General features: G+C 40.1%; 1 protein-coding gene across 3 annotated transcripts in view; it reads left to right on the top strand.

Annotated features, from left to right (window-relative positions):
* Nucleotides 1-26197, top strand: part of LYPD6B (LY6/PLAUR domain containing 6B) — a 139060-nt gene that overhangs the window by 33329 nt on the left and 79534 nt on the right. For 2 of the 3 annotated variants that reach the window (XM_017879093.1, XM_017879097.1), the window contains exon 2: nt 13823-13893. The gene's annotated coding sequence lies outside the window, so the exon portion shown is untranslated. Of the gene's footprint in view, nt 1-13822; nt 13894-22892; nt 23063-24204; nt 24321-26197 lie in introns of those variants that run through there. The other variant, XM_017879096.1, reaches the window with a different exon arrangement.

The following is a 26197-nucleotide window of genomic DNA, read 5'->3' as shown; positions in this document are numbered from 1 at the left end:
TCTTGTGCCAGTTTTCAAAGGGAATTCTTCCAGTTTTTGCCCATTCAGTATGATATTGGCTGTGGGTTTGTCATAAATTGCTCTTATTATTTTGAGATACGTCCCATGAATACCGAATTTATTGAGAGTTTTTAGCATGAAGGGCTGTTAAATTTTGTCAAAAGCCTTCTCTGCATTTATTGAGATAATCGTGTGGTTTTTGTCTTTGGTTCTGTTTATGTGATGGATTATGTTTATTGATTTGCGTATATTGAACCAGCCTTGCATCCCAGGGATGAAGCCCACTTAATCATGGTGGATAAGCTTTTTGATGTGCTGCTGGATTCGGTTTGCCAGTATTTTATTGAGGATTTTTGCATCGATGTTCATTGGTGATATTGGGCTAAAATTCTGGGTTTTTTTGTTGTGTCTCTGCCAGGCTTTGGTATCAGGATGATGCTGGCCTTAGGGAGGATTCCCTCTTCTTCTATTGATTGGAATAGTTTCAGAAGGAATGGTACCAGCTCCTCTTTGTACCTCTGGTAGAATTCGGCTGTGAATCCATCTGGTCCTGGACTTTTTTTGGTTGGTAGGCTATTGCTCTTTTTTTTTTTTTTTTTTTTTTTTTTTTTGAGACTTTTTGAGTCTCCCTCTGTTGCCCAGGCAAGAGTGAAGTAGTTCGATCTTGGCTTACTGAAATCTCTGCCTCCCGGGTTCAAGTGATTCTCGTACCTCAGCCTCCTGAGTAGATGGGGCTACAGGCGAACACCACCATGCCTGGCTAATTTTTATATTTTTAGTAGAGATGGGGTTCTGCCATGTTGGCCAGGCTGGTCTCAAACCGTGGATCTCAAGTGATCAGCCCACCTCGGCCTCCCTAAGTGCTCGGATTACAGGTGTGATTTACTGTGCCTGACCTCATTCCTTTTTTTTTTTTTTTTTTTTTTTAAGGCTTTTTGAATTAGTGTGGCACTTTGGGGATTTGTCAATGTGTGAAGTGGCTATGCTTAATATATGTGCATGTATGTTAAAGCCACTTTTCTTTGTATAGCAGGACATTGTTGCTCATCTGTCATTTTTGTCCATGCTCTTTGGGTTATGTAGCTATATGGTGAAGGGTCAAGTTGTTCCAATTTAGTCTTGCCAAATTATCCTCGTTATCATAATACTCATCTATTGTTATGTAACAAAGCACTCCAAAATTTAGTGTTTTAAAGCACCAGTAATCATTTATTATCTTTCATGGTTTCTCTGAATTCAGGAATTCCGAAGTGGCTTGGCTGGGCACTTCTGGATTAGAGTCTCTTACCAGGTTGTAGTCACATCTAGGCTAGGGCTGCAGTCATCTGAAGGCCGGAGGATATATTTCTAAGCTGGCAGTTGGTGTTAGCAAATTGGTCCTTCTCCATGTGGATCTCTTTACAGAGCTGTTTGAGTGTCCTCATGATGTGGTGCTTGGCTTTCCCCAGAGCAAGTAATCTGAGAGACCAAGACCTCAAAGTTCCACATCTTAATTTCCACCCAATTCTATTGGCTGTATAGGAGACTAGCCAGTCTTCAGTGTGTGTGCTGGGGCTGGGGCTGCTACATAGCTGTGACTACCAGCAGGTGCAGTCTCTGGGGACCACTACCGAGGCTGGGTACCACAGTAACCAGAGAGCACTTTTTATTTGAGAAGTTTTCTTGGGTTTGATATGTACTTTTAAACTGAGAATACAGGAATGCCAACCAATAAATACTGGATTTATACAAAGCACAATTAACTTTACATTCTGTTAAGCAGAAAGAAAATGGATGAGTTTTTGCAGACTGTTTGCTCGAGTAAGGCCCTCAGAGCAGAGGACACCTGAGATTGCCCTGATGCAGTTCCTTCTGGTACACTTTTTGGTACTAATATTAATATTTCTTGATTTTCCTCATCCTCCATCTGTCTCTGAATCCAAATATTTTGAAGAAAACAAATAAGAGGGAGGCAAGAAAATGTTTAAGACAGAGTAGAAATAGCTGCTAATAACAGCAATAACTACTTTATTTCTTGAGTGCTTTCTATGTGCCAGATATGTCTCAGACCTTTTGCATAAGTGATATCTTATTTAGCTCTTCGACTGACCCCATTTTAACTATGAAAAAACTGATGCTCAGAGTAATTTATTCAAGGTGATGTAGTGAATGGTTGGGCTGAGATTTGAACCCAGGTCTGTCTGTTTATAAAGGCTGTGGTTAATCTACTGCCTCTCACTGTATTCCATTGATATAAACACACAAACACAATGTTTGGGCATCAGAAAGTTGAAAAGCGGTAGAGTTGTGTATTATCTGGAAGGATCTGTCAAAGGTAAAAAATGCAGGAAAATGTAATCCCAGATACGAAAATACTCTGAAACTGAAAAGTGCTTTATAAGTGTAAGGTGGCAGTGTTATTAATATTATTCAGCTCAGAGAAGTAAGAAAATGAATCATGTATAATTCCTCTATTTCTTTTCATTCAGATTATCGCGGAACACCTGCCCATTAATCTTGACCCTGTTAAAACAATAACTGCCTATCCAAGTAATACATTGGAGTTAATGTGTAATTAAAGAAAATTATTATCACTTGGCTATGAAATGGGAATAGCAATATTTCAAGTTAATATGTATTTTAGACCAATAAATGTTTTAGTTTAAAAAAACTCTGCTAAAATGTACAATTTAGGAAGATATCAAACCATCAGTTTAAAATTAAAGCATAAGAAGCTTTATGTCTGTAAAACTATTTTGTTGTAATGTCAATATGATATCATATTTGTCTTCCACAGGAAGACATTGTCTTTCTGACAACCACTGTTTAAGAAAATAGGCCTTGGGAATGGGGAAAGTACATTTCTCTTGGATTTTCCTGTCTTTTGACATGTACCTTGGTGGCGTGAACACATTAACGATGAACTCGTTGACGGTCTTGAGGGTGAGGGATGATATGTAGCCTTCATTACATTGCCTTGGTGCTGGGCCCGTAGGCACCAGCAGCAAGAGCTTTGATTTCATTTTAAAGGAGTTAGAAGAATGTGAAGAAGGTCATGGCCATCAATCTGTTATCGCTCTGCTAGATAGGATCTCTTTAAGGAGGAGTATGAAACATATTTTAAAAGCTCCAATGAAGGCCCCCAAATGGTGATGTTCATCCTACTACTTCCTAATGAAAGTGTGCAATCTCTGAAACAGAGCTCACAAGCACTGCAAAACAACAAATTGTCTAAGGAAATGCTTTCATTTTAAATTTTCCCAGCTATAGCCAGCATATATAGACAGTAGTTATAGTGAGGCATGTGGATGAAAGCAAAAAAAATATCTTGCAGTCCAGTTAGCTTTATTAAATGCACATTATTGTGAGTGGGTCAGTAGGCATCCTACTGCAGAGAAAAGGAATGGAGACTGAAGTTAAATGTTCTGCTTAAGGCTGCTTATTGATTGGAAGGCAGGGTATATAGTCTTGGGGAGCCCTGAGCTCCCAGAATACACCTCTGCTGTCACAAGCTATAGCCATGAGGTCTCTGAATATCATGTCCTTTGTTTTATTTCTTTTGTTTCATTTTTAAGGATATTTTAGAAAAGAAATGTATAGTACTTAGAATTTTGAGTTCTCCAACATAGGATTTAGTTTTGTGAAATGTCATGTAACTTTTAGGGACATACATATATATTTTTACATAAATAAAATTCTGATGCATGTCCAAATATCTGTTCTACTTACCATTGTTAGTATAGACATTTTTTGCTACTATGCTACAAAGCCTTTTTTTTTTTTTGAAACTGGGTCTTGCTCTGTCACCCAAGCTGGAGTGGGCAGTGGTGTGATCTCGGCTCCTTGCAACCTCTACCTCCTGAGATCAGGTGCTCTTCCTGCCTCAGCTTCCCAAGTAAATGGGACTACAGGTGTGTGCCACCACACCTGGCTAATTTTTGTATTTTTAGTAGAGTCAGGGTTTCACCATGTTGGCCAGGCTGGTCTCAAACACCTGACCTCAAGGGATCCACCTGCTTCAGCCTCCCAAAGTGCTGCAATTACAAGTATGAGCCACCCCGCCCGTCAAAGTCTTAATAATATTTCAAGATGGCATCATAGTCCATTAAGTTGATATGTCATAATTAAACAATTCCCATCCTGTTGGACATATAGTTTGTTTCTAAAATTTCCTCTGCTATAGATGACATGATACTAGTTTCCTTTGTGAAGATAGCTTTTTTATTTCCTAAGGTATTGTTTTCTGAAGCTAAATTTTTTCAAGAGTGGATTTAGAGGGTCCAAGTTCACTTTTGTTGTTTATGCAATTTATCTTCATGGGTTTGCTTCCCTGAGAGATGGTGGAGATGGTGAGTGCTTTGTCTACTTTTTTATGTGGTTAATTTTCAAAACTCTAATCTGGATTCAGGAGTTCACATAGTGCTGATTTGACTGACCAAATCTGATGACTGTAGCAGTCCCAGCAGAACACAGAATTCACCCCATTGGTTCAAATGAAGAGGACGTCCTGAAGGGCTATACTCACAGAATTGTGTGCAGGGTTAAGGAGCAAACAAGGGACTCCAACAGCGGAAAGTCATGCCCAGCTCTGGGCTGAAGGGATGACAGAGGAGTGTAGTGTTTCCTGAGGGCTCATGGCCAGCCCTGGGCTGAAGGGGTAGTGGAAGGAAGTAATGTTGCATGACCACTTAGAGCTGCAGCCGTGGAGAAGTAGGACCTGCTGGCGCCGGGGCCGTAGGAGGACAGAGCTTTCACCAGAGATGCCGCAGTGAACCACCTGAGCAGTGGGAGAGAATTTGAGGCCAACCTCCCATTCCTCTTTCCCTCCTGTCTCATGCTAGTGCCTCCCACTGGCAGAACCTAACCAAAAGTCATCTGGCATGGGACCCTGGGTGGTGCTGCCTTCAGGAGTCACCCTCCTGGAACGCAGAGCAGGGCCAATAATGGATCCAGTGCTGGTGGAGGTGAAGGGGCAAATGAAAAAACCCCCAACGAGAAAGAAACAGACCAAAACAAACTATCACCATAATTGTGGAGGTTTGTTTCAGTGGCAGCACTGGGGACCCATTTAGTAGAATCTCAGGCATGGTTCGTGTTTCACACCCCTCTGTACTGTGAGCTTCCAGAAAGGCTTTAAATAGTGTATACATTTTACCATGAAAACTGCATCACAGTGGGAGAGCTGGGGGCTCCCGAAAGAGCACTCAGCGCTGCCAAGTTCGTGTCACAAGTCTGTGACGCCGTGCTCGCTCTGTGGCATCTTTCTAGTCATCTTGCGTTAGCTCTGATTTTATTCTTTATAATAGCTGTCTCAGTTCTGCTCCAGCTCCTAACTCAGTGCCTCCAGGTTTTGATGGAAACGTGTTTCTCATTTCTTTTTTGAAAAATTATTTTTTTTTCTTTTTCTTTTTCTTTTTTAATACTTTAAGTACTAGGGTACATGTGCACAACGTGCAGGTTTGTTATATATGTATACATGTGCCATGTTGGTGTGCTGCACCCATTAACTCGTCATTTACATTAGGTATTCTTCCTAATGTTATCCCTCCCTGCTCCCCCCACCCCCCAACAGGCCCCGGTGTGTGATGTTCCCCACCCTGTGTCCAAGTGTTCTCACTGTTCAACTCCCACCTATGAGTGAGAGCACGTTTCTCGTTTCAGTACATACTCAGGGCAGCTTGTCTGTGTAACCATGTCACCAGACAGCATTCCACAGGGCGGTTTCTCACTTTGGGGGCTGAGGGCCTCTGAACATTTATGGACTTTGGGGATTTGTGAGTCCTCTGTACACATTTTCACATGTCGCTTTTATTTGGATGGCAACAAGAATTTAAGATAGGCATTTTCTGGATCATTTGGATGACTACCTTATAACTGAGTACTGTGACATGGTTTCAGTGCCTGCACCTACGTTAGGTTTGTGTTCAAATTAGTGTCAAGCAGGACCACTTTCTATGTGGAGTGTTCTTAAGAAAAAATCATGGTAGATTTAATTTGATCCCAAAGCACTGTTTACATTCAGAGAGCAAATGCCTATACAGCAGGCTGATGAAGAAAGGTTTCACAGTAGTTCCAGAAGGGAAGGTGGCAGGAGAATTCAGTCATCACATGGAACAGGAAGTAAATGCCTGCTGAGCTCCGGAGAATCCATGCCACAGTGATCAGTACCATACAGCTCCTCATTTGGGCAGCAGTGTGGTTTCAGCAGAACATCATCCAGCATGTTAAATTAATGCTTTTAACTTGAATGCTATTGGCTTTATGGTTTGGGTTGTATTTATTTATGCATGTTCTGTGGTGTGGGTAGATGAAGGGTAGTATGTCTAAGGATTTTGGACCTGAGTTTATGTTGGTTGTTTTCTAAGTAACACCCTAATAATGATAATTAGAGTTAACATTATGAGACTTCAAGAGAATATCTTTAAAAAAAAGATATGTACATGACTAAAGTTGGACAATTACTGTGTGGAGGAAAGGGCATTAAACTGGTAATCTTGGCCTTTGTGTCCTCTTCGTGAGAAAAGGGAAGAAAAGAGAAGGGTGGGAGGAAGAAAAGAACTATTTAAAAATGCTGTACACGCCTGTCATCCCAGCACTTTGGTAGGCTGAGGTAGGCAGATCACAAGGTCAAGAGATCGAGACCATCCTGGCCAACATGGTGAAACCCTGTCTCTACTAAAAATACAAAAATTAACTGGGCGTGGTGGCATGCACTCCCAGCTACTCATTCTGGAAGCTGAGGCAGGAGAATCGCTTGAACCCAGCAGGCAGAGGTTGCAGTGAGCTGAGATTGCGCCACTGCACTCCAGCCTGGCTGACAGAGACGGACCTCGTCTCTAAATAAATAAATAAATAAATAATAAATGCTGTAAAAGACCACAATTCTTCACCCCAAGAATTCATGAAGTTTTGGATGATTTAGTAGCACGTATTTAGGAAATGTAATACTCACCTGATAGTATCCAAGAAGGCACCACGGGTTCCTTTGCTGTATGCTTTTCTAGTTAAGGACCCACTCCTATGGAATCCAAGGGCCATTCTTCCTGTTGTTACCATAACCAAACAGCATACTGAACTCTCATAAATATTTACTCACTAATTTTCTGAAGTACTAATTCCCTTTGTTGAAAATATTAAAGAATGTCTTGTCCTTTTAATTCCTCACTGCACTAACCCCTCCAAGAATATGGCTTATGAATACAACACTTCTTGGAGGATGCCAATATATAGTCCTTTTGGGGGCTGAGACCAACCACCTTGTAATTATCAATGACAGTTTTTCCGCTGGGCAGAGAACATTGTCTCCTCTTTGCGTATAGCAGATAATTGTTATCAGTGCTCAGGGCAATTATGTGCATGTGGGAAACCCAGATAATGGTGTGTTTGGTGGTAAGTGCATGGTCTGTTTTTTTGGCAGGGGTTCTGAAACCCATGATGTTAAGTGGGCATCACACGATACCATGAACAGGTGTGCATGTTGGAGTAGCTCAGCATTCTTAACTAGGGTTGTCCTTAGCAACCCACAAGCATAGCATCACTTCTAACAGTTCTGAAGTTGCATTAGCCGGGCAACTATTAGCTGTTATTGCCACTGTTCACTGATTCCTCTAATGGAGTTCATCAGAAATAGAGCCCATGAAAATATTAGATAGTTCATAAATAATTTGGAAGTGGCACTTAAATGTGTTACACATTTTCTCCCTGGCCAACTGACCTTTCTACTTGCTTGCTTTAGGATTACATAAAAAGGAGCCTGAATTCCACAAGTTAGGGTTCCAATTGCAGTGTTGCTCATCCCCAACTCTTTTCCCACCTCCTGCTCCCTGTACCAGCCCCACTGTCCAACTTGTTAGGGAACGTGATGAAGAAATGGCCACAAGAAGCTTCTGTAGGTCATTTTCCTAGAGCCCAACCTTTAGGTAGACCCAGGCTCAGCAACCAGGTTACAAAGAAGCCTTTGAAGGATGGTCTTTCTGTGATTTATTATTTTCTAAGAAGAAAGTTCACGTGGGTCGATGTGGTCAGACTGCATCTAGCAGAAAAATTCCGGAAGGAAATTGGGTTCTCCCAGTGAAACAGAAACTTTTCATGTTGCCTCATTTCCGCCATCCTAATCCTCTGGATTGGTAAAACCCAGGAACTCAAACACATCTTACCTCCCAGTCAGTGCTGTAACTTCACAAATCACTAATCTCCATGCCTGTTTGCCAAAGTCAAACAACACCTAGCCCGGACAAAGCCCTTCACAAACAAAGCCACACCTGCCCTGCAAGTTAGGCTAAGTAGATTACTCACTAGACACAGCTGAAAGTTTAAGCTGCCAAAACACTCTTTCCTCCTCCTGGAGGATTTTCTTTGCTCTAAGCCCCTCTTCCACCCAGGGAAGCCACCCTGCCTCCAGGGGCCATGGGATTCCTCTGGAGAGTTTAATTCTGTCTGGAAACCAGTCAGCCTCTTCCCCATCACAAGTGTGGAGGGCAGGCTTGGCTGGGATGGATTAGGTCAAGAGGGAAAGTGGTGAGGAAGTCCTGGCTGGAGGTCTTGGCAGATTAGGACTATGATACCACTTTCTCCCACTGTGAATAAAGTTGCTATCCTAACCCCATTTCCAAACAACTCAGGCATCTTAGAGTACTTTAACTCCAATCACTCTCTCTTGAATTATATGCTATTGTTGTCCGATATTTTAGTTCTGACTTCTTTTACCGCCACGGTGTAGATATCTTTTGTTTTACAAAGACAGTTTAAAAATACTCATTTAAAATTACCTACCTGTATACCAACTTTTCTGCTCCTTGACATTCCTTATCTCCTCCTTCCTAAAGTAAGGTCTTTAGAAATTCTTGTGAAGTTTTGTTGTTAGTAAACTCTCTCTGTTTTTGTTTATCAGAAAATATATTTCTCATTCTTAAAAAATTTATTCATTGGGTGTTCTAGTTAAGACTTATTTTCTCTTACCACTTTGAAGATAACTACTGTCAGTTTATAGGTAAATAAGTACAACTGACCCTTGAACTTGAGAAGAGATGCTTAAACTCTTCATAATTAAACAAATGCAAGTGAAAATGAAAAGAAGAGAACTACTATCTTCTGACTTCAATTGTGGCTGTTGAGAAATTAACTGTCAGTCTAATTGCTGACCTCTTTCTGGCTGCCTTCATAATATTGTGGTTGCCTTTGGTATTCTGTAGTATCATTTCAATGTCTCTAGATGTGGAATATAGTTGACTCTTGGACAATGGTGGGGTTAGGGGTGCTGACCCCTCTGCATGTTTGAAAATCCATGTATAATTTCTGACTCCCCCAAAACTTAACTGCTTAATAGCCTACTATTGGCCAGAAGCCTTACCAATAAAATAAACAGTCAATGCATACTTATTTTGTATATGTATTATATGTTGTATTCTTACATTAAAGTAAGCCAGAGAAAAGAAAATGCTATTATGAAAATCATAAGGAAGAAAAAATATATTTACCATTGATTAAGTGAAATATACAGATAAAGGTCCTCATCCTTATCTTTACATTGAGTCAGCTGAGGAGGAGAAGAAAGAGGAGGGGTCAGTCTTACATCTCAAGGGTGGCAGAGGCAGAAGAATATCCATGTAAAGTACATCCACGCAGTTCAAACCTGTGTTGTTCAAGGGTCAACTGTACTTTTGATTTCTTCTGCTTGGGATATAGTGTGTTTCTCCATCTTTGGATTGGTGTCTTGCACCAGTTCTAGAAAAACCCCGGCCATTGTGTCGCAAAATTACCTCTCCTCCCTTCTCTTTTCTCTCCTTCTAGGACGTCCATTAGACTTGTGTTCAACCTTCTTCTTCTGTGCTTCATGCCTCTTAATAGCCTTTTAATAATTCCCATCTCTTTATCTTTCTCTCTGTACTGCATTCTGGTTTTTTTCATAAGCCTTGTCAGGTCAGTAATTCTCTATTCAGCTATATAAATCTGTGGTTTAGTCCGTCCATTGAGTTTTCAGTTTTAATGATTTTATACTGTTATCATTTTGTAATTCTCTTTGGCTAGTTTGCAGATCTTTCTGGTTATTTTCTTAAAGTCTCTTTTTGTTTGTTCATTTTAATATTTCATATTTTATTATATGAAATATTTTTATATAGTAATATTATTTGTCTGAGAATACTAGTTATTTGGTAATTGAGGGTGTAATTCTGTTGTTTATCATTTATGCCAACTCTCATTTTCATTGTTTTGTTTTCTTGTGTTTTGAGAAATTATTTGTGTGAACTTATATGTGATAAAATTTAGTAATATTGAGGGCTCAAACTGAGCACTTTCCTCCAGAGAAGATTTAAATTTCTTGTGTCCTGGAACTTGGGATCAGGACTGATCTGGGACTGCGTTCGTAACCTTTAAGGATCTTGACTTATTGCCCAAGTCGCAAGTTCAGCTGCCCCACCATGCGAGGGTCCCATTGCTCAGTCTCTGGTTCCAGAGGTCTTAGCAGCACCTGCTCCCAGGGCAACCCTGACTTGGTGTATGCTTGCCACTTACTAATTTGATTTTATATTTCCTTCCTTTCCTCCCCTCTTCCTTGTATGTATGTATGTGTTTATCTATGTACTTTCTTGGGACATTGTCTTTAATTTTTTGGTGGTCATAAATGTATTATAAGATTGTTATAATTACCCAGGATCCCATTATATCGTATCAGGAAGACCTTGCAGAATATGTGCTAGAAGCAGAAAAATGGATCTCTTATAGAATACCCCCAGTTCCTTGTCTCCTTTCAGTTACAGCTAGCTTGGGCCTAAGTGTCAAATGAGACCTGGAAGTACTCTACTCATGGTTTGTGGGGTACAATGATGCCCTAATACCCAGCACCACTTCACATTCTACCTAATGATCTTCTTTGTTGGACTGATCACCTTGAGGTCATTGGCCAGAGGTATGTCTTCAAAATATAATACTGCATAGGTAAATGATGATTTTTTTTTTTTAAAGAAACAAATTGGACCCCATATTTGGGTATTCAACTCCTTTACAAGATATGTTTTCAGCTAACATATATCGCTTACATGATTTCTTAAAAGGAAAATATAACCTATTGCTTCTAAAATCTTTTGTTTTTTTCTTCTTGGATATGATGTTGCCATCATTAGCTTCTTGAAAATCAAGCTTGAGTCTAATATTTCTTTTTGTACCTAGTCATATCTATCATGTAATAAACTTTACTGGAATTGAATTGCATTTTCTAGATGGTTTGACAGAGACCTGGATATGGCATTTAGGGATGTTCCATCAACTAGCATTTTAAATCTCCTGACAGGCCAGTCTTTAATTAGTAGAGCAGATTATTTGGTTCAAATTATAGATCCAAATAATGGACTTTAGGGATACTTTATGAAAACTGCTTCCTTGTCCTAGTTCTAATCACTGGCACTGCATCTTTTCCACATTATTGTTGAGCAGTTACTGTAATTAGATGAGAGAGTCTCACTAGATGGAAGGTGGAGATAGAACTGGGTTTTATTTGGTGTTAATCAAGGCAGTCTTTAGTGTTTTTGTCTCACCTGGATAGAGAGTATTGAAAGAAATATGTAAGGCACTAAGCATTTCGCAATGAATAGTGGTAACAGGGCCTTTGAATGTGAACGTTTCCTCAATTTTCTCTCTCAAAAAATAAACTTAACAAAACAAGTCAAAATTTCTTAGGGAAATTACAGAGCCTTTGTATCAACAAAATAGCAACAGGATGCATTGTAGAAGGTTATGTATCTGTTCATTGCTCAGGTGCATAAGAAATACCAGTAAAGAACATATCATCTGCTTTTTCTTTGCTTTTGAGAGACTGCTCTATTTTTTATCTTGCCTAGTGTTCCGATCCCCTTGGTTGTAACCATAAGAATATCTGATGAGAATTATGTAGGCCATCTGCCCTAACTTCACAAATGCGAGGAAAGGAGAGTTTACCTGGGGAACCTCATCTCTTTTCTGATGAAAAATGATGAGTAATCCGTGGTTCCTTGAAATGTAATGCTGAGTGGGTGAATAGCAAAGGGCATGTGAGATTTGGGGGATCGATTGCATGCTTTCTAAAACTCAGCATATATGACACATCCTTTAAACACAAAAAGGTCCTCTGCTGGTTATCTGCCAGGGATATGCAAGGTAAGAATGACCAAAATCCATATGTTTAGGACGGTTCTTGAAAAAGTCGTCTCCTATAGACTTTTAAGATGCTAATAAGAAAGCAAATAAATGTAAGAGCTCTAGCGGGTAAAGTTGCTTAGGGTATAAATGATTTCAACAAGCTTGGGAATGTACAAAATATAGGAAGCAGGATGTGTCTTGAGAGTGTGGCCCAAAACACTTTGGACAAGTGCCAGGCCTGGGCTACCCTCTGCATATGTGTCCCAACCCATACTTCTTTAGGGAACCCCTCCTCAAACTCTCTATCTGAAAAATCTCATCTTTGGGATGGATGCAGTGAACTCCTTCCTGCTGAAGTATAAGTGACTAATAAGCTTTGTGGGTTTCCTCCTCCTGGTTTATAGTTGGAGATAATCTTCAAGTCAACGGGATGCAGTCTCAGTTGTATAATAGCCAAGGGTATCTCCTTGGAGGAAGTGGTGAGGAGTTCTAAGTGCTGTTTAGAGTTACAATGCTTTTCCTGTGGTGTATGCAGCATCCCCAGCTGCTGGTGCTATGATGAGGTGGGTGAGACTTATGGTGGACTTTATGCAGACTTCTTGATGGGGCTTTGTAGGCAGAGCAGAGAGCCTGTATAACTCATCTTTGTATTGTTCATTTCTAATTCAATGCCTGGTGCAAGATAGAAACTCTGTAAGTATTGGCTGTTGCATGGAGGTCAGCCTGGGACCTTCCTTCCCAGACACAGGGCCGTGGTGTCTGGGAAGGAAGAAAGAGGAGGTGTACACACAGGTGCCTGGACTTCTGCTTCCTCTTCATCCCAGGTCCTCAACTTTGGTCCAGGAGCCTGGGTACTGCAGGCTTTGTGCTCTGATTAAGTGGGTACACTCCCCTGTTTCCTATAGGCTCCTAAGAGGCCAACCAGACCACAACTCCAAATGGCAGGTTTTTTCCCTCCAACTCTTAAGTCTGATTTTCCAAGCCTTGGATTGGTCAGGACACAGAGGGAAGATTTGTTCTCCCATGAGGCTGTTGCTGAGGACAGTTTGTGCCAATCAACTGATCTGTCCCCCAGCCTTTGCTCTCAAAATGGCAAATTTCTAGATGTATGACATTTTTATTATTCTAGGGGAAAAAATTCTTTAAATGGCTTTTGAAGGGGAGGAGAAGAGAAGTCGCTACTTTAATTTGGACAGAGTGGTTTGGCTTGGGTCCTATAGCCATATCATAATGAGTCTTTATTTAGGCACACATCCTTGGAGTAATTAATCCAGGAGGGGCAAAAGCTAGTTATTTATCTTAGGTACCTGACAAGTTCTGTTTTATACCTGGTGGTAAAGTTGAAGACGCATGTTCAAAACCAAAAGCTTCTGCATATTACAGAGGGTATCAGGCCTTGTCCCACTAACTTACAACAGAGCTAGATTAAGTGATTTTCTGTGACTGGGGAAAGGAGTATTGACTGCATTCCCCTTCCTAATTCCTGCAGACACTAAAAATGTGTATCCACTCCATCTATGTCCTGCCCAATATTTCTACCCAAGGACAAGAGGACAGTGTACAAAATCTGGGTCTTTCTTGTACCTAGTTTGTGGTTAGGAAAGGTTATTGAGCCTCAGGACCTCTTTACAATGTGTCCCCAGCCTAAAACCCCCTACTTACTTAAAATCCCTTTATCCCAAATGTCTACCATATCAGTCATAATGATACCTTTTCATGTTCATTTGTTTAGATATGCCACACTTCTGCCTGCTGTTGGCAACCCTCCTGGACTAGGCTGCTCTTGTTAATCACATGGATGTTGTGAGTATTATGTTCACAAGTGGATGTAGAGAAGATATTTTTATTTAACTATAAATCCTCACCACATGACCTACTCATGCTTAGCAAAAATATGTTAAACATTTGTGATCTGGAGTTTCATTAATCTCAGGGATTACACTGCTTGTTCATTGGTTAAATAATGTGGTTTCAGTATCTTCCCCTAATCATATTGACTTTTTATGAAAGAACTTTTGACACAAAGCTGTGTCTCAGAATGTTTTGACATAAAGGTAGCTGCTGATCTTAATTTGCGATTGTGGATTCATTTCATCTTGTATGCTTTTATGTTATAGGTTTCTTAATGTTGCCAACATGAAAGTACTTCAGATGGCTTTGAATCCTAATCTTGTGGTTCTGTTCACTGAAGATAAGTTGCAATTTTTTGATTATTTTATTTTCCTATGGATCGCCAATAGGTCTAAATAACCTCCTTAGTTGTACTGGCAGAACTGAGTAAAAAGACAAGGGATAAGAAAGAGGGAAGGAAAGAAAGGAAAGAAAGAAAGAATGAGCAAATATGAGAAAGAAAAAGAAGAGGGAAAGAGGAAAGACAGAATTGTCTTGGGAAGGTGATATAAGCCACTAATTACTTTAGAGCTGCAAGCCTTCTGCACAATAATTTATTTGTAAGCCCAGTGTTAGAAAGGGCCCATCTTCAGAATCCCAAAAGAAATATATGTGTGGGCCTGTATGGTTGGTTGGGACCACTTCTTTCCTCCCTAAGTTTAATGATCAAAGGATGGGAAAGTTGTCAGATCCCTTCCTGGATCTTAAGTCAGTCTCTTGTGTGACTGACTTGAAGAGTCACAATGAAGATTTCCTAACATAAAGCGAAGGACATCTGACCAGCAAAGTCTTTGGGAGCTAAAACAGAATGGGAGGCTAGAAAGAATTGATGATGAAAATACTTATTTCAAAGAGAGAAATATCTCAGAAAAATCCACAGAACCACAGAATCTTAGACAGCACTCTCAGGTGATCATTTTAGTCTTGTCATTTGTGCTTTATTTATGGAGAAACTGAGATTGGGAGAGGGGAAGAGACATGCCAAAGTTAACCCAGTATGGAGCTGAGCAAAGCCATGCATCCTGGGTCCTTTTTTATACTGTCATGCTCCCTTTTTTAAAAGAAACAATCATAGGCAAGTCAGGGCTGGTTGCATAGAATCAAATGAAATAGGGCAGACAGAATTTATTTCATTGAATGCTTAAAGAAGTGCCTAGAAGAGTTTTTTTTTTTTTTTTTTTTTTTTTTAGGCGGAGTCTCCGGGCTCTGTCGCCCGGACTGGAGTGCAGTGGGCCCCAGATCTCAGGCTCACGCAAGCTCCGCCTCGCCGGGTTACGCCATTCTCGCTGCCTCAAACCTCCCCGAGTAGCTGGACCACAGCGCCCCCACGCCGCTGGCTAGTTTTTGTAAATTTTAGTAAGACGGGTTTCACCCGTGTTAGGCCAGGATGGTCTTGATCTCTGACCTCGTGATCCGCCCGTCTCGGCCTCCCAAAGTGCTGGGATTACAGGCTTGAGCCACCGCGCCCGGCCTGAAGTTTATTTTTTTGAGGTTTTGAAAATGTAAATTTTCCAGGGCCATGCCAGATTGCGTGTGTGCAGCAAACAGAAGCAGCATTCTAGATGGAACCCCGGGAGCCTGGGACAGATTTACAAAGGGTTCATGTGGAAATGGACTCACGTTTCATGTACCATGAATTGGTTTCGGTTTGGGCAAAAGGAAAGGGATATAGAAAGGTACATAGGTTACTGATAAGTGGAACTTGATTGCTTAGGTCCTTTCTCCAGGGAAGGGGTTAGATGCAGCTCGATTTCTCAATCCCTGGCAACTCTAGTGGGGGTGGGGCTAAAGGCCCACATTCTGGCTCCCTCTCCTTTTCCGCAGATGGAAGTGAAATGAACTCATTGGCAGCTACACACCGAGAAGGAGAAAGACTTTGAAGCCTTTTTAGAGCTACTTAGCAAGGAGACTTACTGCTAAAGACTGGGGACAACCTATTTCCATTTTACAGATGTGCAGTTTGTTAACTGTGCTTGGCCCTGCCCCATTAAATTAGCCTTCCACTCTTGGTAGCTTGTTGAATGAATTGCTAGGGCTCTGCTTCATTGCTGCTTGGCAGGCAGTTTAGTAGAACACTTTGGTAGCAAGCACCAACACAGAATACTGAGACTTAGAATGTCTCAAAGTCTGTCCAAAGCCCTCAGCTTCTGGGAACTGATGCTATTATTTATTTACTTATTTTAACATTTTTTTCTATGGTGCATTTCATTGTAGCAACAGACCAAGAACAATTATGGATCAGGAACTGTAGTGCTTATTTAGTTATATTTCAGAGTTTTGTTTTTACTAGGTTCTAGATCTCCAGTGAATTATGTGGCCCACACCCTCTCATTTCTTCTGTGTACATCTGGGTTGCTTCCTCTTTAGCCAGACTTAAGATTTAAAGGGTCCACAGACTCATATTCAGGAAATTGAATGTCTTTGGCTAGCGCGATTCTAAACTGCAAAGTAATCTTGGGAAACTGGGGCTCTGTGGTCGGTTTAATGAGGTACTAAGACCCAGGAAAGGTACTAAGGCTCTGTGGTCAGTTTAATGAGGTACTAAGATCCAGGAAAGGTACTAAGACCCAGTAGTTATCAATAAAACGTTATATTCATTAGTATAGTTTCATTGATAATTAGTGGGTCTTAGTACCTTTCTTTCCTCCCTGTCCTTTGACTTTAGGTGCTGGAAAGGGTGTAGGGTAGCCAGCGTAAATCTGCTTCACTTCAAGATCATAACTAGGCATTGCTATTGATTTCTCCTCCCTTTGGGAATATCTTAGAGAAAATTTTGGGAACCAGGCAGAGTTGGGCATATTTCAAGAGTATCAGAACCACTAAGTCAAAATACATTCACATGTCAGTCTATAAGATACAATCCTAGATGTATTACTGCAAGATTAGCAGAACTTCTTGGGGCACTTGCTTCAATTGGCTTTGACTTTTTGTAGAGTCCTTTCCTTTGCTAGAATCAGGGAGAAGAGAAGGTTAGAGAATGTTCTTTCTACCTTCATTCAGTGTGCTTCAGTGTCAGTGTGGAGATACACAGAGAGAATGTGTGTGAGCTAAAAGAGTGAAATAAAGAAAATCCATTTAGCAAATATGTATTGAATGCCTACTTGGTGCTAGATGCTGTAGATACAGTAGTGAACAAACCATGGTTCCTGTTCTCTGGGGATATGTTATATTGAGGGGAGAGGAAAGACCAGCAAGCAATATGTTTCTAGTGGTGGCAAGTGCTCTGCAAAAACAAATAAATGAAGGAAAGAAGGGAAGGAAGAAGGAAGGACGAGTAAGCAAAGCGAGCCAGCAGGGAAGGGGGCTGGGGAATGCTTTAGGTATTATTTTATGAAGTGTGGTTCCGAAAAGGGAGCATTGAGCAGAGACCTGAAGAAAGGAGAGAGAGAGAGCCCTGTGTACTTGAGCTGGAGAAGGATTGGGCAGAGGGCTTAATGGGATGGAGTCAGCTTCTCCCTGCGCTCTTCTCTGCAGTCACATCTTACTACCTTGGCTGCTTCTGATTTACAAGTTGGCTATTCTCATTTTAACCATAGTTTTATGAGGTGGCTGCTATTAAATGAGAATTATGCCTAGATTGTACTTTATTAAAGCAGTTGTTGTTGTTGTTAAGCACCAAATTCATTATATTTCAATTACATGGAATTCTGATTTTTTAGAAAGCCACAAAAAAGACTCTAGCCTACTAAACTCTTTATCGCTTCTAAGGTATCTGTACGCCTGGAAAACTATTCCTTGGGGGATGGGAATGCTTACATAAATGTAGAGTTGTTTTACTGCCCCTGCAATTCAGATCACTAGAGAATATTCATCTGAAATAAAAGTAGGTTTGCTTAGGATAGATTTGAATCAATGATATAACTTGAAGCTATGCCAACAACCCCATTCTCTCACAGTATATGATGTGGCAGAGGGAAAAGCTGGTATAAGAGGAGGCAATGGAATGCAAGAGCTTTGCATTAGCCAAATTTGGAAGCAAGCCAGGATCCATCCTGAGATCACGTAGTCAATCTGGGTTGTCAATCACTGTCTACCAGCCCAGGGCTACTTGATCAAGATCTTTGGAATTGGTGTGCTGGAATAAAGAGTAGCAAGGCCTGCAAGGTTAAGAACATGCTATATTCATAAAATAATATTTTAAAACCAAAGTTATTTTAGAATCATGGGAAATATTTACAGGAACCATCTTTGAAGATTACTTGTAGTGCCGGGTGCAGTGGCTTATGCCTAGAATCCCAGCACTTTGGGAAGCTGAGGCAGGTGGATCACTTGAGGTCAGGAGTTCAAGACCAGCCTGACCAACATGGTGAAACCCCGTCTCTACTAAAAATACAAAAATTAGTCGGGTGTGGTGATGCATGCCTGTAATCCTAGCTACTTGGGAGGCTGAGGCAGGAGAATCGCTTGAACCCGGGAGATGAAGGTGTAGTGAGCCAAGATTGCGCCACTGCTCTCCAGCCTGGGTGACAGAGCAAGACTCTGTCTCAAAAAAAAAAAAAAAAAAAAAAGATTACTTGTGGTTGTGTCTGATTTTCCCAGGGTCCCTTTGTAATGTCAATTGTAAACTATTTTTTTTTGTAAGTTTTGAGAATTCCTTTAGGTTAAAAGGATATTGTTTAATGAGCTTTGTGTGCATATTTAAATATGTGCATGTGTGAATAAAGAAATGGGTATTTTTGGCTGGGCACAGTAACTCACGCTTGTAATCCCAGCACTTTGGAAGGCCAAGGTGGGCGGATCACCTGAGGTCAGGAGTTCAAGACCAGCCTGGCCAACATGGTGAAACCCCATCTCTACTAAAATACAAAATTAGCTGGGGGTGGTGGCAGGTGCCTGTAATCCCAGCTACTCAGGAGGCTGAGACAGGAGAATCGCTTGAACCCAGGAGGTGGAGGCAGCTGTGAGCCAAGATCATGCCATTGCACTCCAGCCTGGATAACAAAGTGAGACCCGTTCCAAAAAAAAAAAAAAAAAGTGCATTTTCCCCAAACTATTTCTAGAGGCTTAAAACATTTTTAAAGAAAGAATTAAGAAACCTCAGAAATCAAATGAGAGATAATTTACTAAGAACCAGAGCTGATACCTTATGTTACATTAAGGGGATATTTTCCTTGATTCTCCCTGCCATCCCTCCCCACCCCAGGCTGGGAGTCGTACCTTTTCTTTGTGTTCCCAGAGTATCCCATGAATGTCTAACCATAGTCATCGCTACCTGCTAATTCATATCTTTCCATGGCTTTCTGGAGGGCTGACACTGTGTCCTTGAGCTTAAAATTACCAGCAGTTTGCATGGTGGCTGACATATAATAGGGGCTCCATGTATGTTTATTGACTACATAGAAGAATGAATGAGTTATTAAGATTTATATCTTATTCAGAACACTCTGGCAACCAAAGCAAAAAGAAAAATGTGTTAGTTTCACAGTTTCATATGCATGTAAGTCTAAACAGAGCGTTACTTTAGAAGTTACATTTTTCTCCCCTTGGTGCTAGGTGCCTGAAAGTATTTGTCTGATGAAACAGTGAGTTTCATAAGAAACATTATTTTCAATATTTCATAAGCTACCAGTGCCCTGGACTAAATGAAAGAATTACCGTGGCTTTTGGTAGAACCTTACAGCCAGAGGCCAACTCCAGCATCCAGAGATTCCGCGTCTTCATTAGCTTCTTAGCAGATTCACTGGTACAACGTCTCACTCGCAGATGGCAGTGGGTCACGAGCCATCTTATTTTATGCCACTGGATTTTATTTTCGTGATTGCGAGTATCTAATAGATACTCTGCTGAAAGATTTTTCTGTGCTGAAGCATTAAGTGAAGTGTGTGAATTAAGGAAAAACATCCAATAGAAAACAAATTGTGAGGGTGCTGCCGTCAGTTTAGAAGGGTATGGTTCCTCCAAATTCCGCAGAGGCGTTTGTCCTTGCTGACTTACAAGCTTTGTGAGAAAATAATTATTTTGTGAAAAAAAAGTGAATACTGGTGAAAGTAAGCTAATGAATACTGGCCTAGTTAAAAAATGTTTTTAGGCAGCTTATTCTGTGAAGAGGGAACAGTGCTAAGGAGTACAAAGATGTGGTTGCTGAAGGAAAGAAGATTGATTGATTTTTGCTGTGTATATGTGGGCCAAGATAGAGAAAGAGGACAGAGAGGAAAATTAAAAATGCTTTGATCCAGCAACAATAATTCTTCATTTAAATGTTTTGGATGAATGCATTTCCTTTTAAGTTGGATAATAACTTGGTAAAGAAAGGCAGTGAGAAGTTGTGTTCTGAATGCCAAGGCAGTCTAAGGAGAGAGTGAAGGCAGCAGACATTTATTGAGCATCTGCTGTTTTCTAGGCATTGTGTAAAGGATTTTAGGTATTTTTTTTTCTTTGAACTCTTATAGTAATCCTGTGAGTCAAAGAGGGGGAACTGGATGAGTGAGGTTAATTAAATTGTTAAGATCATGCAGTTAGTGTATATATCAAAGCCATGAGTGAATCCATTTAAGTGTGTTCCAAAGCTTAGGCTGCTATTATTTTATTTTTAAGATACTCCAGTGGTTTCCCATTTGCAAGTAAGGGACCCACAGGGGCTTCAGAGAGATTACAGAGGGTTCATTTAAGGGTACATCTGGCTTATCTATGTATAAGAAAATATGTATCTCTGAAATATATGTATGTCTCTATTTCAAAAACATGTAGGGATTTCAAAATTTACCAATTAAAATTTTATTCAAAAACTTTTGTCTGGAATATAAATTGAACAAGAGCAGAGATTTTTGTATATTTTATGTGATATAACTCGTGCTTAGAACCACGCTCAGCATAACAGATGCTCAATAAATATGTGTGCATACAAGAGTGAAACAATCATTATAGTTCTTTAAATATGCCAGGGCTTATTTAATCAAATTTTCGTTAGTAGACATTTAGATCGTTTTCATTTTTTCTTTCATAAACAACACATCTGTACTATAAATAAGTCCCTATACATATATCTTTGTAACTTACAAAGAAATAGTCTATTATTTCATTATAATAGATTACTGGAAGTAAACTTGCTGGGTCAAAGGAATACATATTTTAAATTTTAATACAATCTTTCTGGGGCAATTTGGTATGATGTACCAATGCCATTACCTCTAATACCATGTAAAATTATCTGTTTTCACGTCAACCCAGCTGACATTAGGAGTTAATCTTTTCACTCTTTATAAAGTATCATTAAATTCCAAAATTCGGAAGGCTAATTGCTTCCTCCAAGTTTCTATTTATCCTGCTTAGAAGCTAGAATAATGTCCCGTGGCTTCTTTCCTGCTGAGTTGAAAGAGTTTGTGTGATGACATTATTCATTGAAATTACTTTTTTAAAAAACACAAATTATGTTCTCTTTTCTACTCTCTGAACTCCTGATTGAATATATGGATTCAGACTCTTATCATTGATCAATATGAACCTAGGGAGGGAAAGGAAGTCTAGAATTAGTTGCACATTATTAGCAGGTAGAATCTGACCACTTGATGAGAAACAATTTATGTATTGCTGAACAGTACTCCATGTGATTTCTTGTTCCAGGCCCAACAGTTTGAATGAGTGTGACTCCATAGTATGTTCATGTTGGCTATTAAAGATGTAGAGAAGAAGCTACCGACTTTTATTTTTGCCACATAAGCAGGTGCAGATGTGGATGGGAAAATCCATGTGTGACCAACAGATCTTTCCATTAGCAAATAAAGAAAAGAGCACTGGCCTTTTGCATGGGTTTTCAGCAGAGGAGGTTTTCTTTTTTTAAGTAGACACAGGGTCTTGCTCTGTCACCCAGGCTGGGGGGTAGTGGTATAATTATAGCTCACTGTATCATTGAACTCCTGGGCTCAAGCGATCCTGTCACCTCAGGCTCCCAAGTGGCTAAGACTACAGGTATGTGTACCACACTCAGCTCATTTTTAATTTTTTTGTGGAGATGGAGCCTTGCTATATTAACTAGGCTAATGTTGAACTCCTGAACTCCTGGCCTCAAGCAATCCTCCTATCTTGGCCTCCCAAAGTGCTGGGATTACACAGGTGTGAGCCACCGCACATGACCATCAGCAGAGGACTTTAAGAACACACAGAAGCGTGTGTTCAACATTCTCCAAAACAATTTTGGCAGTGTTATGTTTTCTAAAGTAATGTTCTCTTCTGTCTTAGGCACATGAAAACTACATGAACTGGTATATTCCTCTTGCTGTTTACTAGGAAGTTCAGAACCAAATGTAAATCTTAATAACTCATTAATTTATTCATTCAATAAGGATACATGGAAACCCTATGACACGTAGCACCGTGAAGTGCTGGCAGTCCTGAACTCAAGGCCACAGTGTCAGCCTTCCAGCAAGGTGGTTCAAGTTCCGACTTGGGAAGGAATGGTTTATTGCCTCCTGGAGCCCCTACGCTTTGGATGCTTACCCTGAAAGGGGAGAGCATGGCTTTTCCCATGAAACATAACCCATTCTCCACTAAGCTTATTAGCACTAGAAAGGGGGCAGCTCATTTTCCTCTCAGGTGTAGTCAAAGGCTACTGTTGTCCAAGGGTTAAGGGCCCTTGGTGGCTTGATTAGCACACAGCCTGGCCTGTGCCCATTTTCAGATGGAGACCATCAGATAGAATCTGCCACTTCATTAGGTTGACACTCTTCCTACCCCCTCTTGTAATAATGTCACCAGAGCACTTAATAATTTTAGGTAAATGCTGTAAGCATACACTTCAGAGGCAACCCAGGGTCGGCGGTGACAGATGCTAGCAAGGCAAATCTTTTCTCATTCTCTGTGCTGTTTAAAATATAACAAGCAAAGAGGTATCATAATGGGGAAAGTTTAAGTATTACAGGAGCAGAACTTACAGCAACATAACTACTTTTAAAAAAATCTCTTATTCAAATTTGCAGTGTTTCAAGATCAAGGGGGCCATGAAATAAATTGGATTTTTAGAAGAGACTTAAAGAAGAGAACTTGTTTATCTTAGAGAAGGCAGAGAGAGGCCCTGAAGTATTTGAAGATAGGTAATACGGATCATAGTCGTGTGCTCCTCTCCATTTCCCATGAAAATTGGAGACATGTAAGTCTTACATTGGTTCAAGAAGAAATTAGGTTAGACTATAAGAAGAACTTCCTAGAGACTGGAAAAGCCCGTGGGTAGGAAGAATAGAAGACTCACCTCTTTTAAAATTTCTTGTTTCCTTCCTTTTCATTGTTGCATGGGGTGGATTTTATTTATTTATTTATTTCTTTACTGGAACTGAATTCCAGAAGTAGTTTATTGGCCTGACACCAGGCTGTGTATAAATTCACAAATGTATATAACCTGCTTCCAGAGGACCTTGTGCATGTGGGAGGGATTGGAAAGATTTGTTCTTTATTTCCTGGGTGATAGGCTGTGGTGGGAAAGGGCTGGGGACCCTGAGTGTTTGGCTTGTAGCCTACACCTACCACCATCTTTTCTTGGTCAGTGCTGGTGACGCCAAGGCAATGGGTGAGCTTGTGGCTCAGTGCTTTGCATGATGTGGGGCTCCCTTAAAGAACCAAAGTGTGGGGAGTTCCTTCAGGGCAGGGCTGCTGGGAAGTGGCAGGGCGAGGAGGCTTACTTCTGTCCCATTGATTCCCTCACATAGGTTAGCGCTAAGTGAGGTCCAGAGAAGGTAAATGGGAGAAATCTCATAGAGAGTTGAACTTGTGGGAATCGGGGGTGTCTGTTCAGGGCATGGCAGCTGAATCCTTGATCCTCGGGGAGTTAGCTAGATCTGACTCTCACCTGCTGAACCATGAGAGCCAATGTCCCTCCCACACTCTTAGATTCAAATAATTTCTTTAAGCTCATCCTTGCATTTAGAATGCCAGTACTTTTGTAGCATTGTTGTTGTATTCCCCACACTGGCTGAAGGAAGGTTTTTTCCTTCACTTTTATGATTGGGTGACCAAGGAAATAAATGCCTGGTGAATTTCCACAAAATCCAGCATCATGGCGTAAATTCTTTCTCTCCATCCTTGAATTTTCTTTCTCCAGAGAAAACTTTTCTCCATTTGTCCTATCTTTGATGGTTAGTTAGGCATAAAAGGAGAGAGGAAGCTGCAGTTTGCAAAAATAAACAAACACTTTAGAATGGGTTTGGCCAAAACATAAAGAAAACAATGTTTAGATTTCCCATCTGCAAATGTTATGATAGAGGCACATTTTAATTTGGTGCCTACTGTGTGCTATAGGTACTGACAGATGACAGTAAAAAAAGTCCCTGTCCTCATGGAGCTTACCTTCTAATGTGAGAGGCCAACAAAAATCATCAAGTGGTGCTAAGTGATGAAAAAAGCACTAAAACCAGGTAAGGAAATAGAGATTGACAGGGTAGAATTTTTTTTAGATAAACTGGTCAGGGCAGGCTTTTGTGACGTAAGTGACATTTGGGCAGAGAGCTGAGTGAATCCAGGGAGTAAGCCATGTGACTGTCCGGGGCAGAGCATTCCAGGAAATAGGAACCATGCATGCAAAGGTCCTGAGGCAGGGCCACAATTGTACTTGGTGCATCCACATGGAGTACAGCTGGGAGAGAAATCAGGGAGGTAGCCAGGGTTCATCACATTGCTTTGCTAGGAAAGTCTTCCATTTGTCTGCACTGTTCTTGCCCTGCAGTTTTTACTGAGTACGTTTGCATGTACCAATCAGGTAATGACCTCCCTTGAAAGCCTTGTTGAACGTGTTTGCTGATTTCATTGCAAAGACAAGTTAGCCTTGACAGTTCATCAATAAGCGAATTTAAAAGGACTGTGCAAAGGAATTTGGAATATCTGCAATAAGTTTATTAGGCTTATCACCAGAGACTTCATTTTATTTAGATGTTTCATTTTAAATGAATAAATAAAATGACTAGAGACTTCTGCCTATTTATTATTTAAATAGTAATTCATAAACATGGTAAAAATACAAATACTACAAAAAGGTATTTAGTGAAAGTAGGTCTCTCCTGTCTCCCTGTACTTCTTTTCAGAAGCACCTAATGTTGGCAGGTTCTTGGTTATGTTCTTAGAATGTAAATACTCCTCTCCTTACAAATATTAAGATTGTGACTATATATGTTGCTTTGCACCTTGCAGGTCTTGGAGCTCTTCCAATTAGTGAGCATGGAGCTGCCTAATTCTTATTAATATTTAACTATAGGAGAAAACTGCAATTTGGTCATTCCCACTTTGATAGACATTAAGGTTTTTTATATCTTTTGTTATAACAATCAATATTGTGATGACAACCCTCAAACATTTGTTAAGTGTATCTATAAGAAAAATTCCTGGAAATGGATTGGAAGCAAAGGGGGAAATGTATATTTTAAATTTTGATAGATACTGCCAAATACTGTCCATATACACTCTGCCATGGCCAAGCATCCCATTTTCTCCTATCCTTGCCAACACAGGGTGTTACTATTGTTTTGTATTTGCAATATAATTGAAATATCCAATTTCATTTTACTTTAATTCACATTTCTGTCAAAGTTAAGTTGAATTCAGCGATAAAAAATATTGTATTTTGGTCAAGGAGTGTTGTCTGTAGTAACCCTGATTCTTTGAAATTTATTCGGACTTCTTGGAAACCTAGTACATGGTTCATTTTATGAATACTCCATGTACTTAAAAAAAGAGAAAAGAATGTGAATTCTGTTCATAGGGAGTAAAATTTTAAGCATATTTTTAGACTCATCTTGCTGGTCATGTTCACATCATCTGTAGCCCTACTGACTTTCCACTGTGGGATTTTCCATTTCTCCTCAGAGTTGTCAGTTTTTCCTCTAAATTTTTGTAGGCTGTGTTCTTTAGGGACATCTTCTTGGTGCATTGTCACTATGAATTGTTGCCTTTTGCCTCTGATATCAGTATTACCATCTCAGCTTTAAAAAAAAAAAAAAAAAAGTTTGGTGTGTCTTTTCATCTTCTGTATTTTTAATATATTTTCTATCATTTTGTTCTGTTATTCTGGAAATGTCACTAGGAATTACGTAGCAATGAATCGGATTTGTAAAGCCATTCAACATTTTGCATTCCAAGTGAATGTAATGTGTCCATAGTTTCTGACTTACTGATATATTGAATTTATTTCTGCCATGTTATTTTGTATTTGTTATATGAAATCTTTCTTACTTTTTTTCCTTTTACTCTTAAAAAAATTCCAACCTTCTATTGGATTATGAAGTTTTTTTTTTTTTTTTTT

This window comes from Rhinopithecus bieti, unplaced genomic scaffold, assembly GCF_001698545.2.
Source record: "Rhinopithecus bieti isolate Rb0 unplaced genomic scaffold, ASM169854v2 scaffold_11587, whole genome shotgun sequence".
NCBI classification, from domain to species: domain Eukaryota; kingdom Metazoa; phylum Chordata; class Mammalia; order Primates; family Cercopithecidae; genus Rhinopithecus; species Rhinopithecus bieti.
Note: the sequence above shows the minus strand (reverse complement) of the source record. Positions and strands in the feature narration are given on the sequence as shown.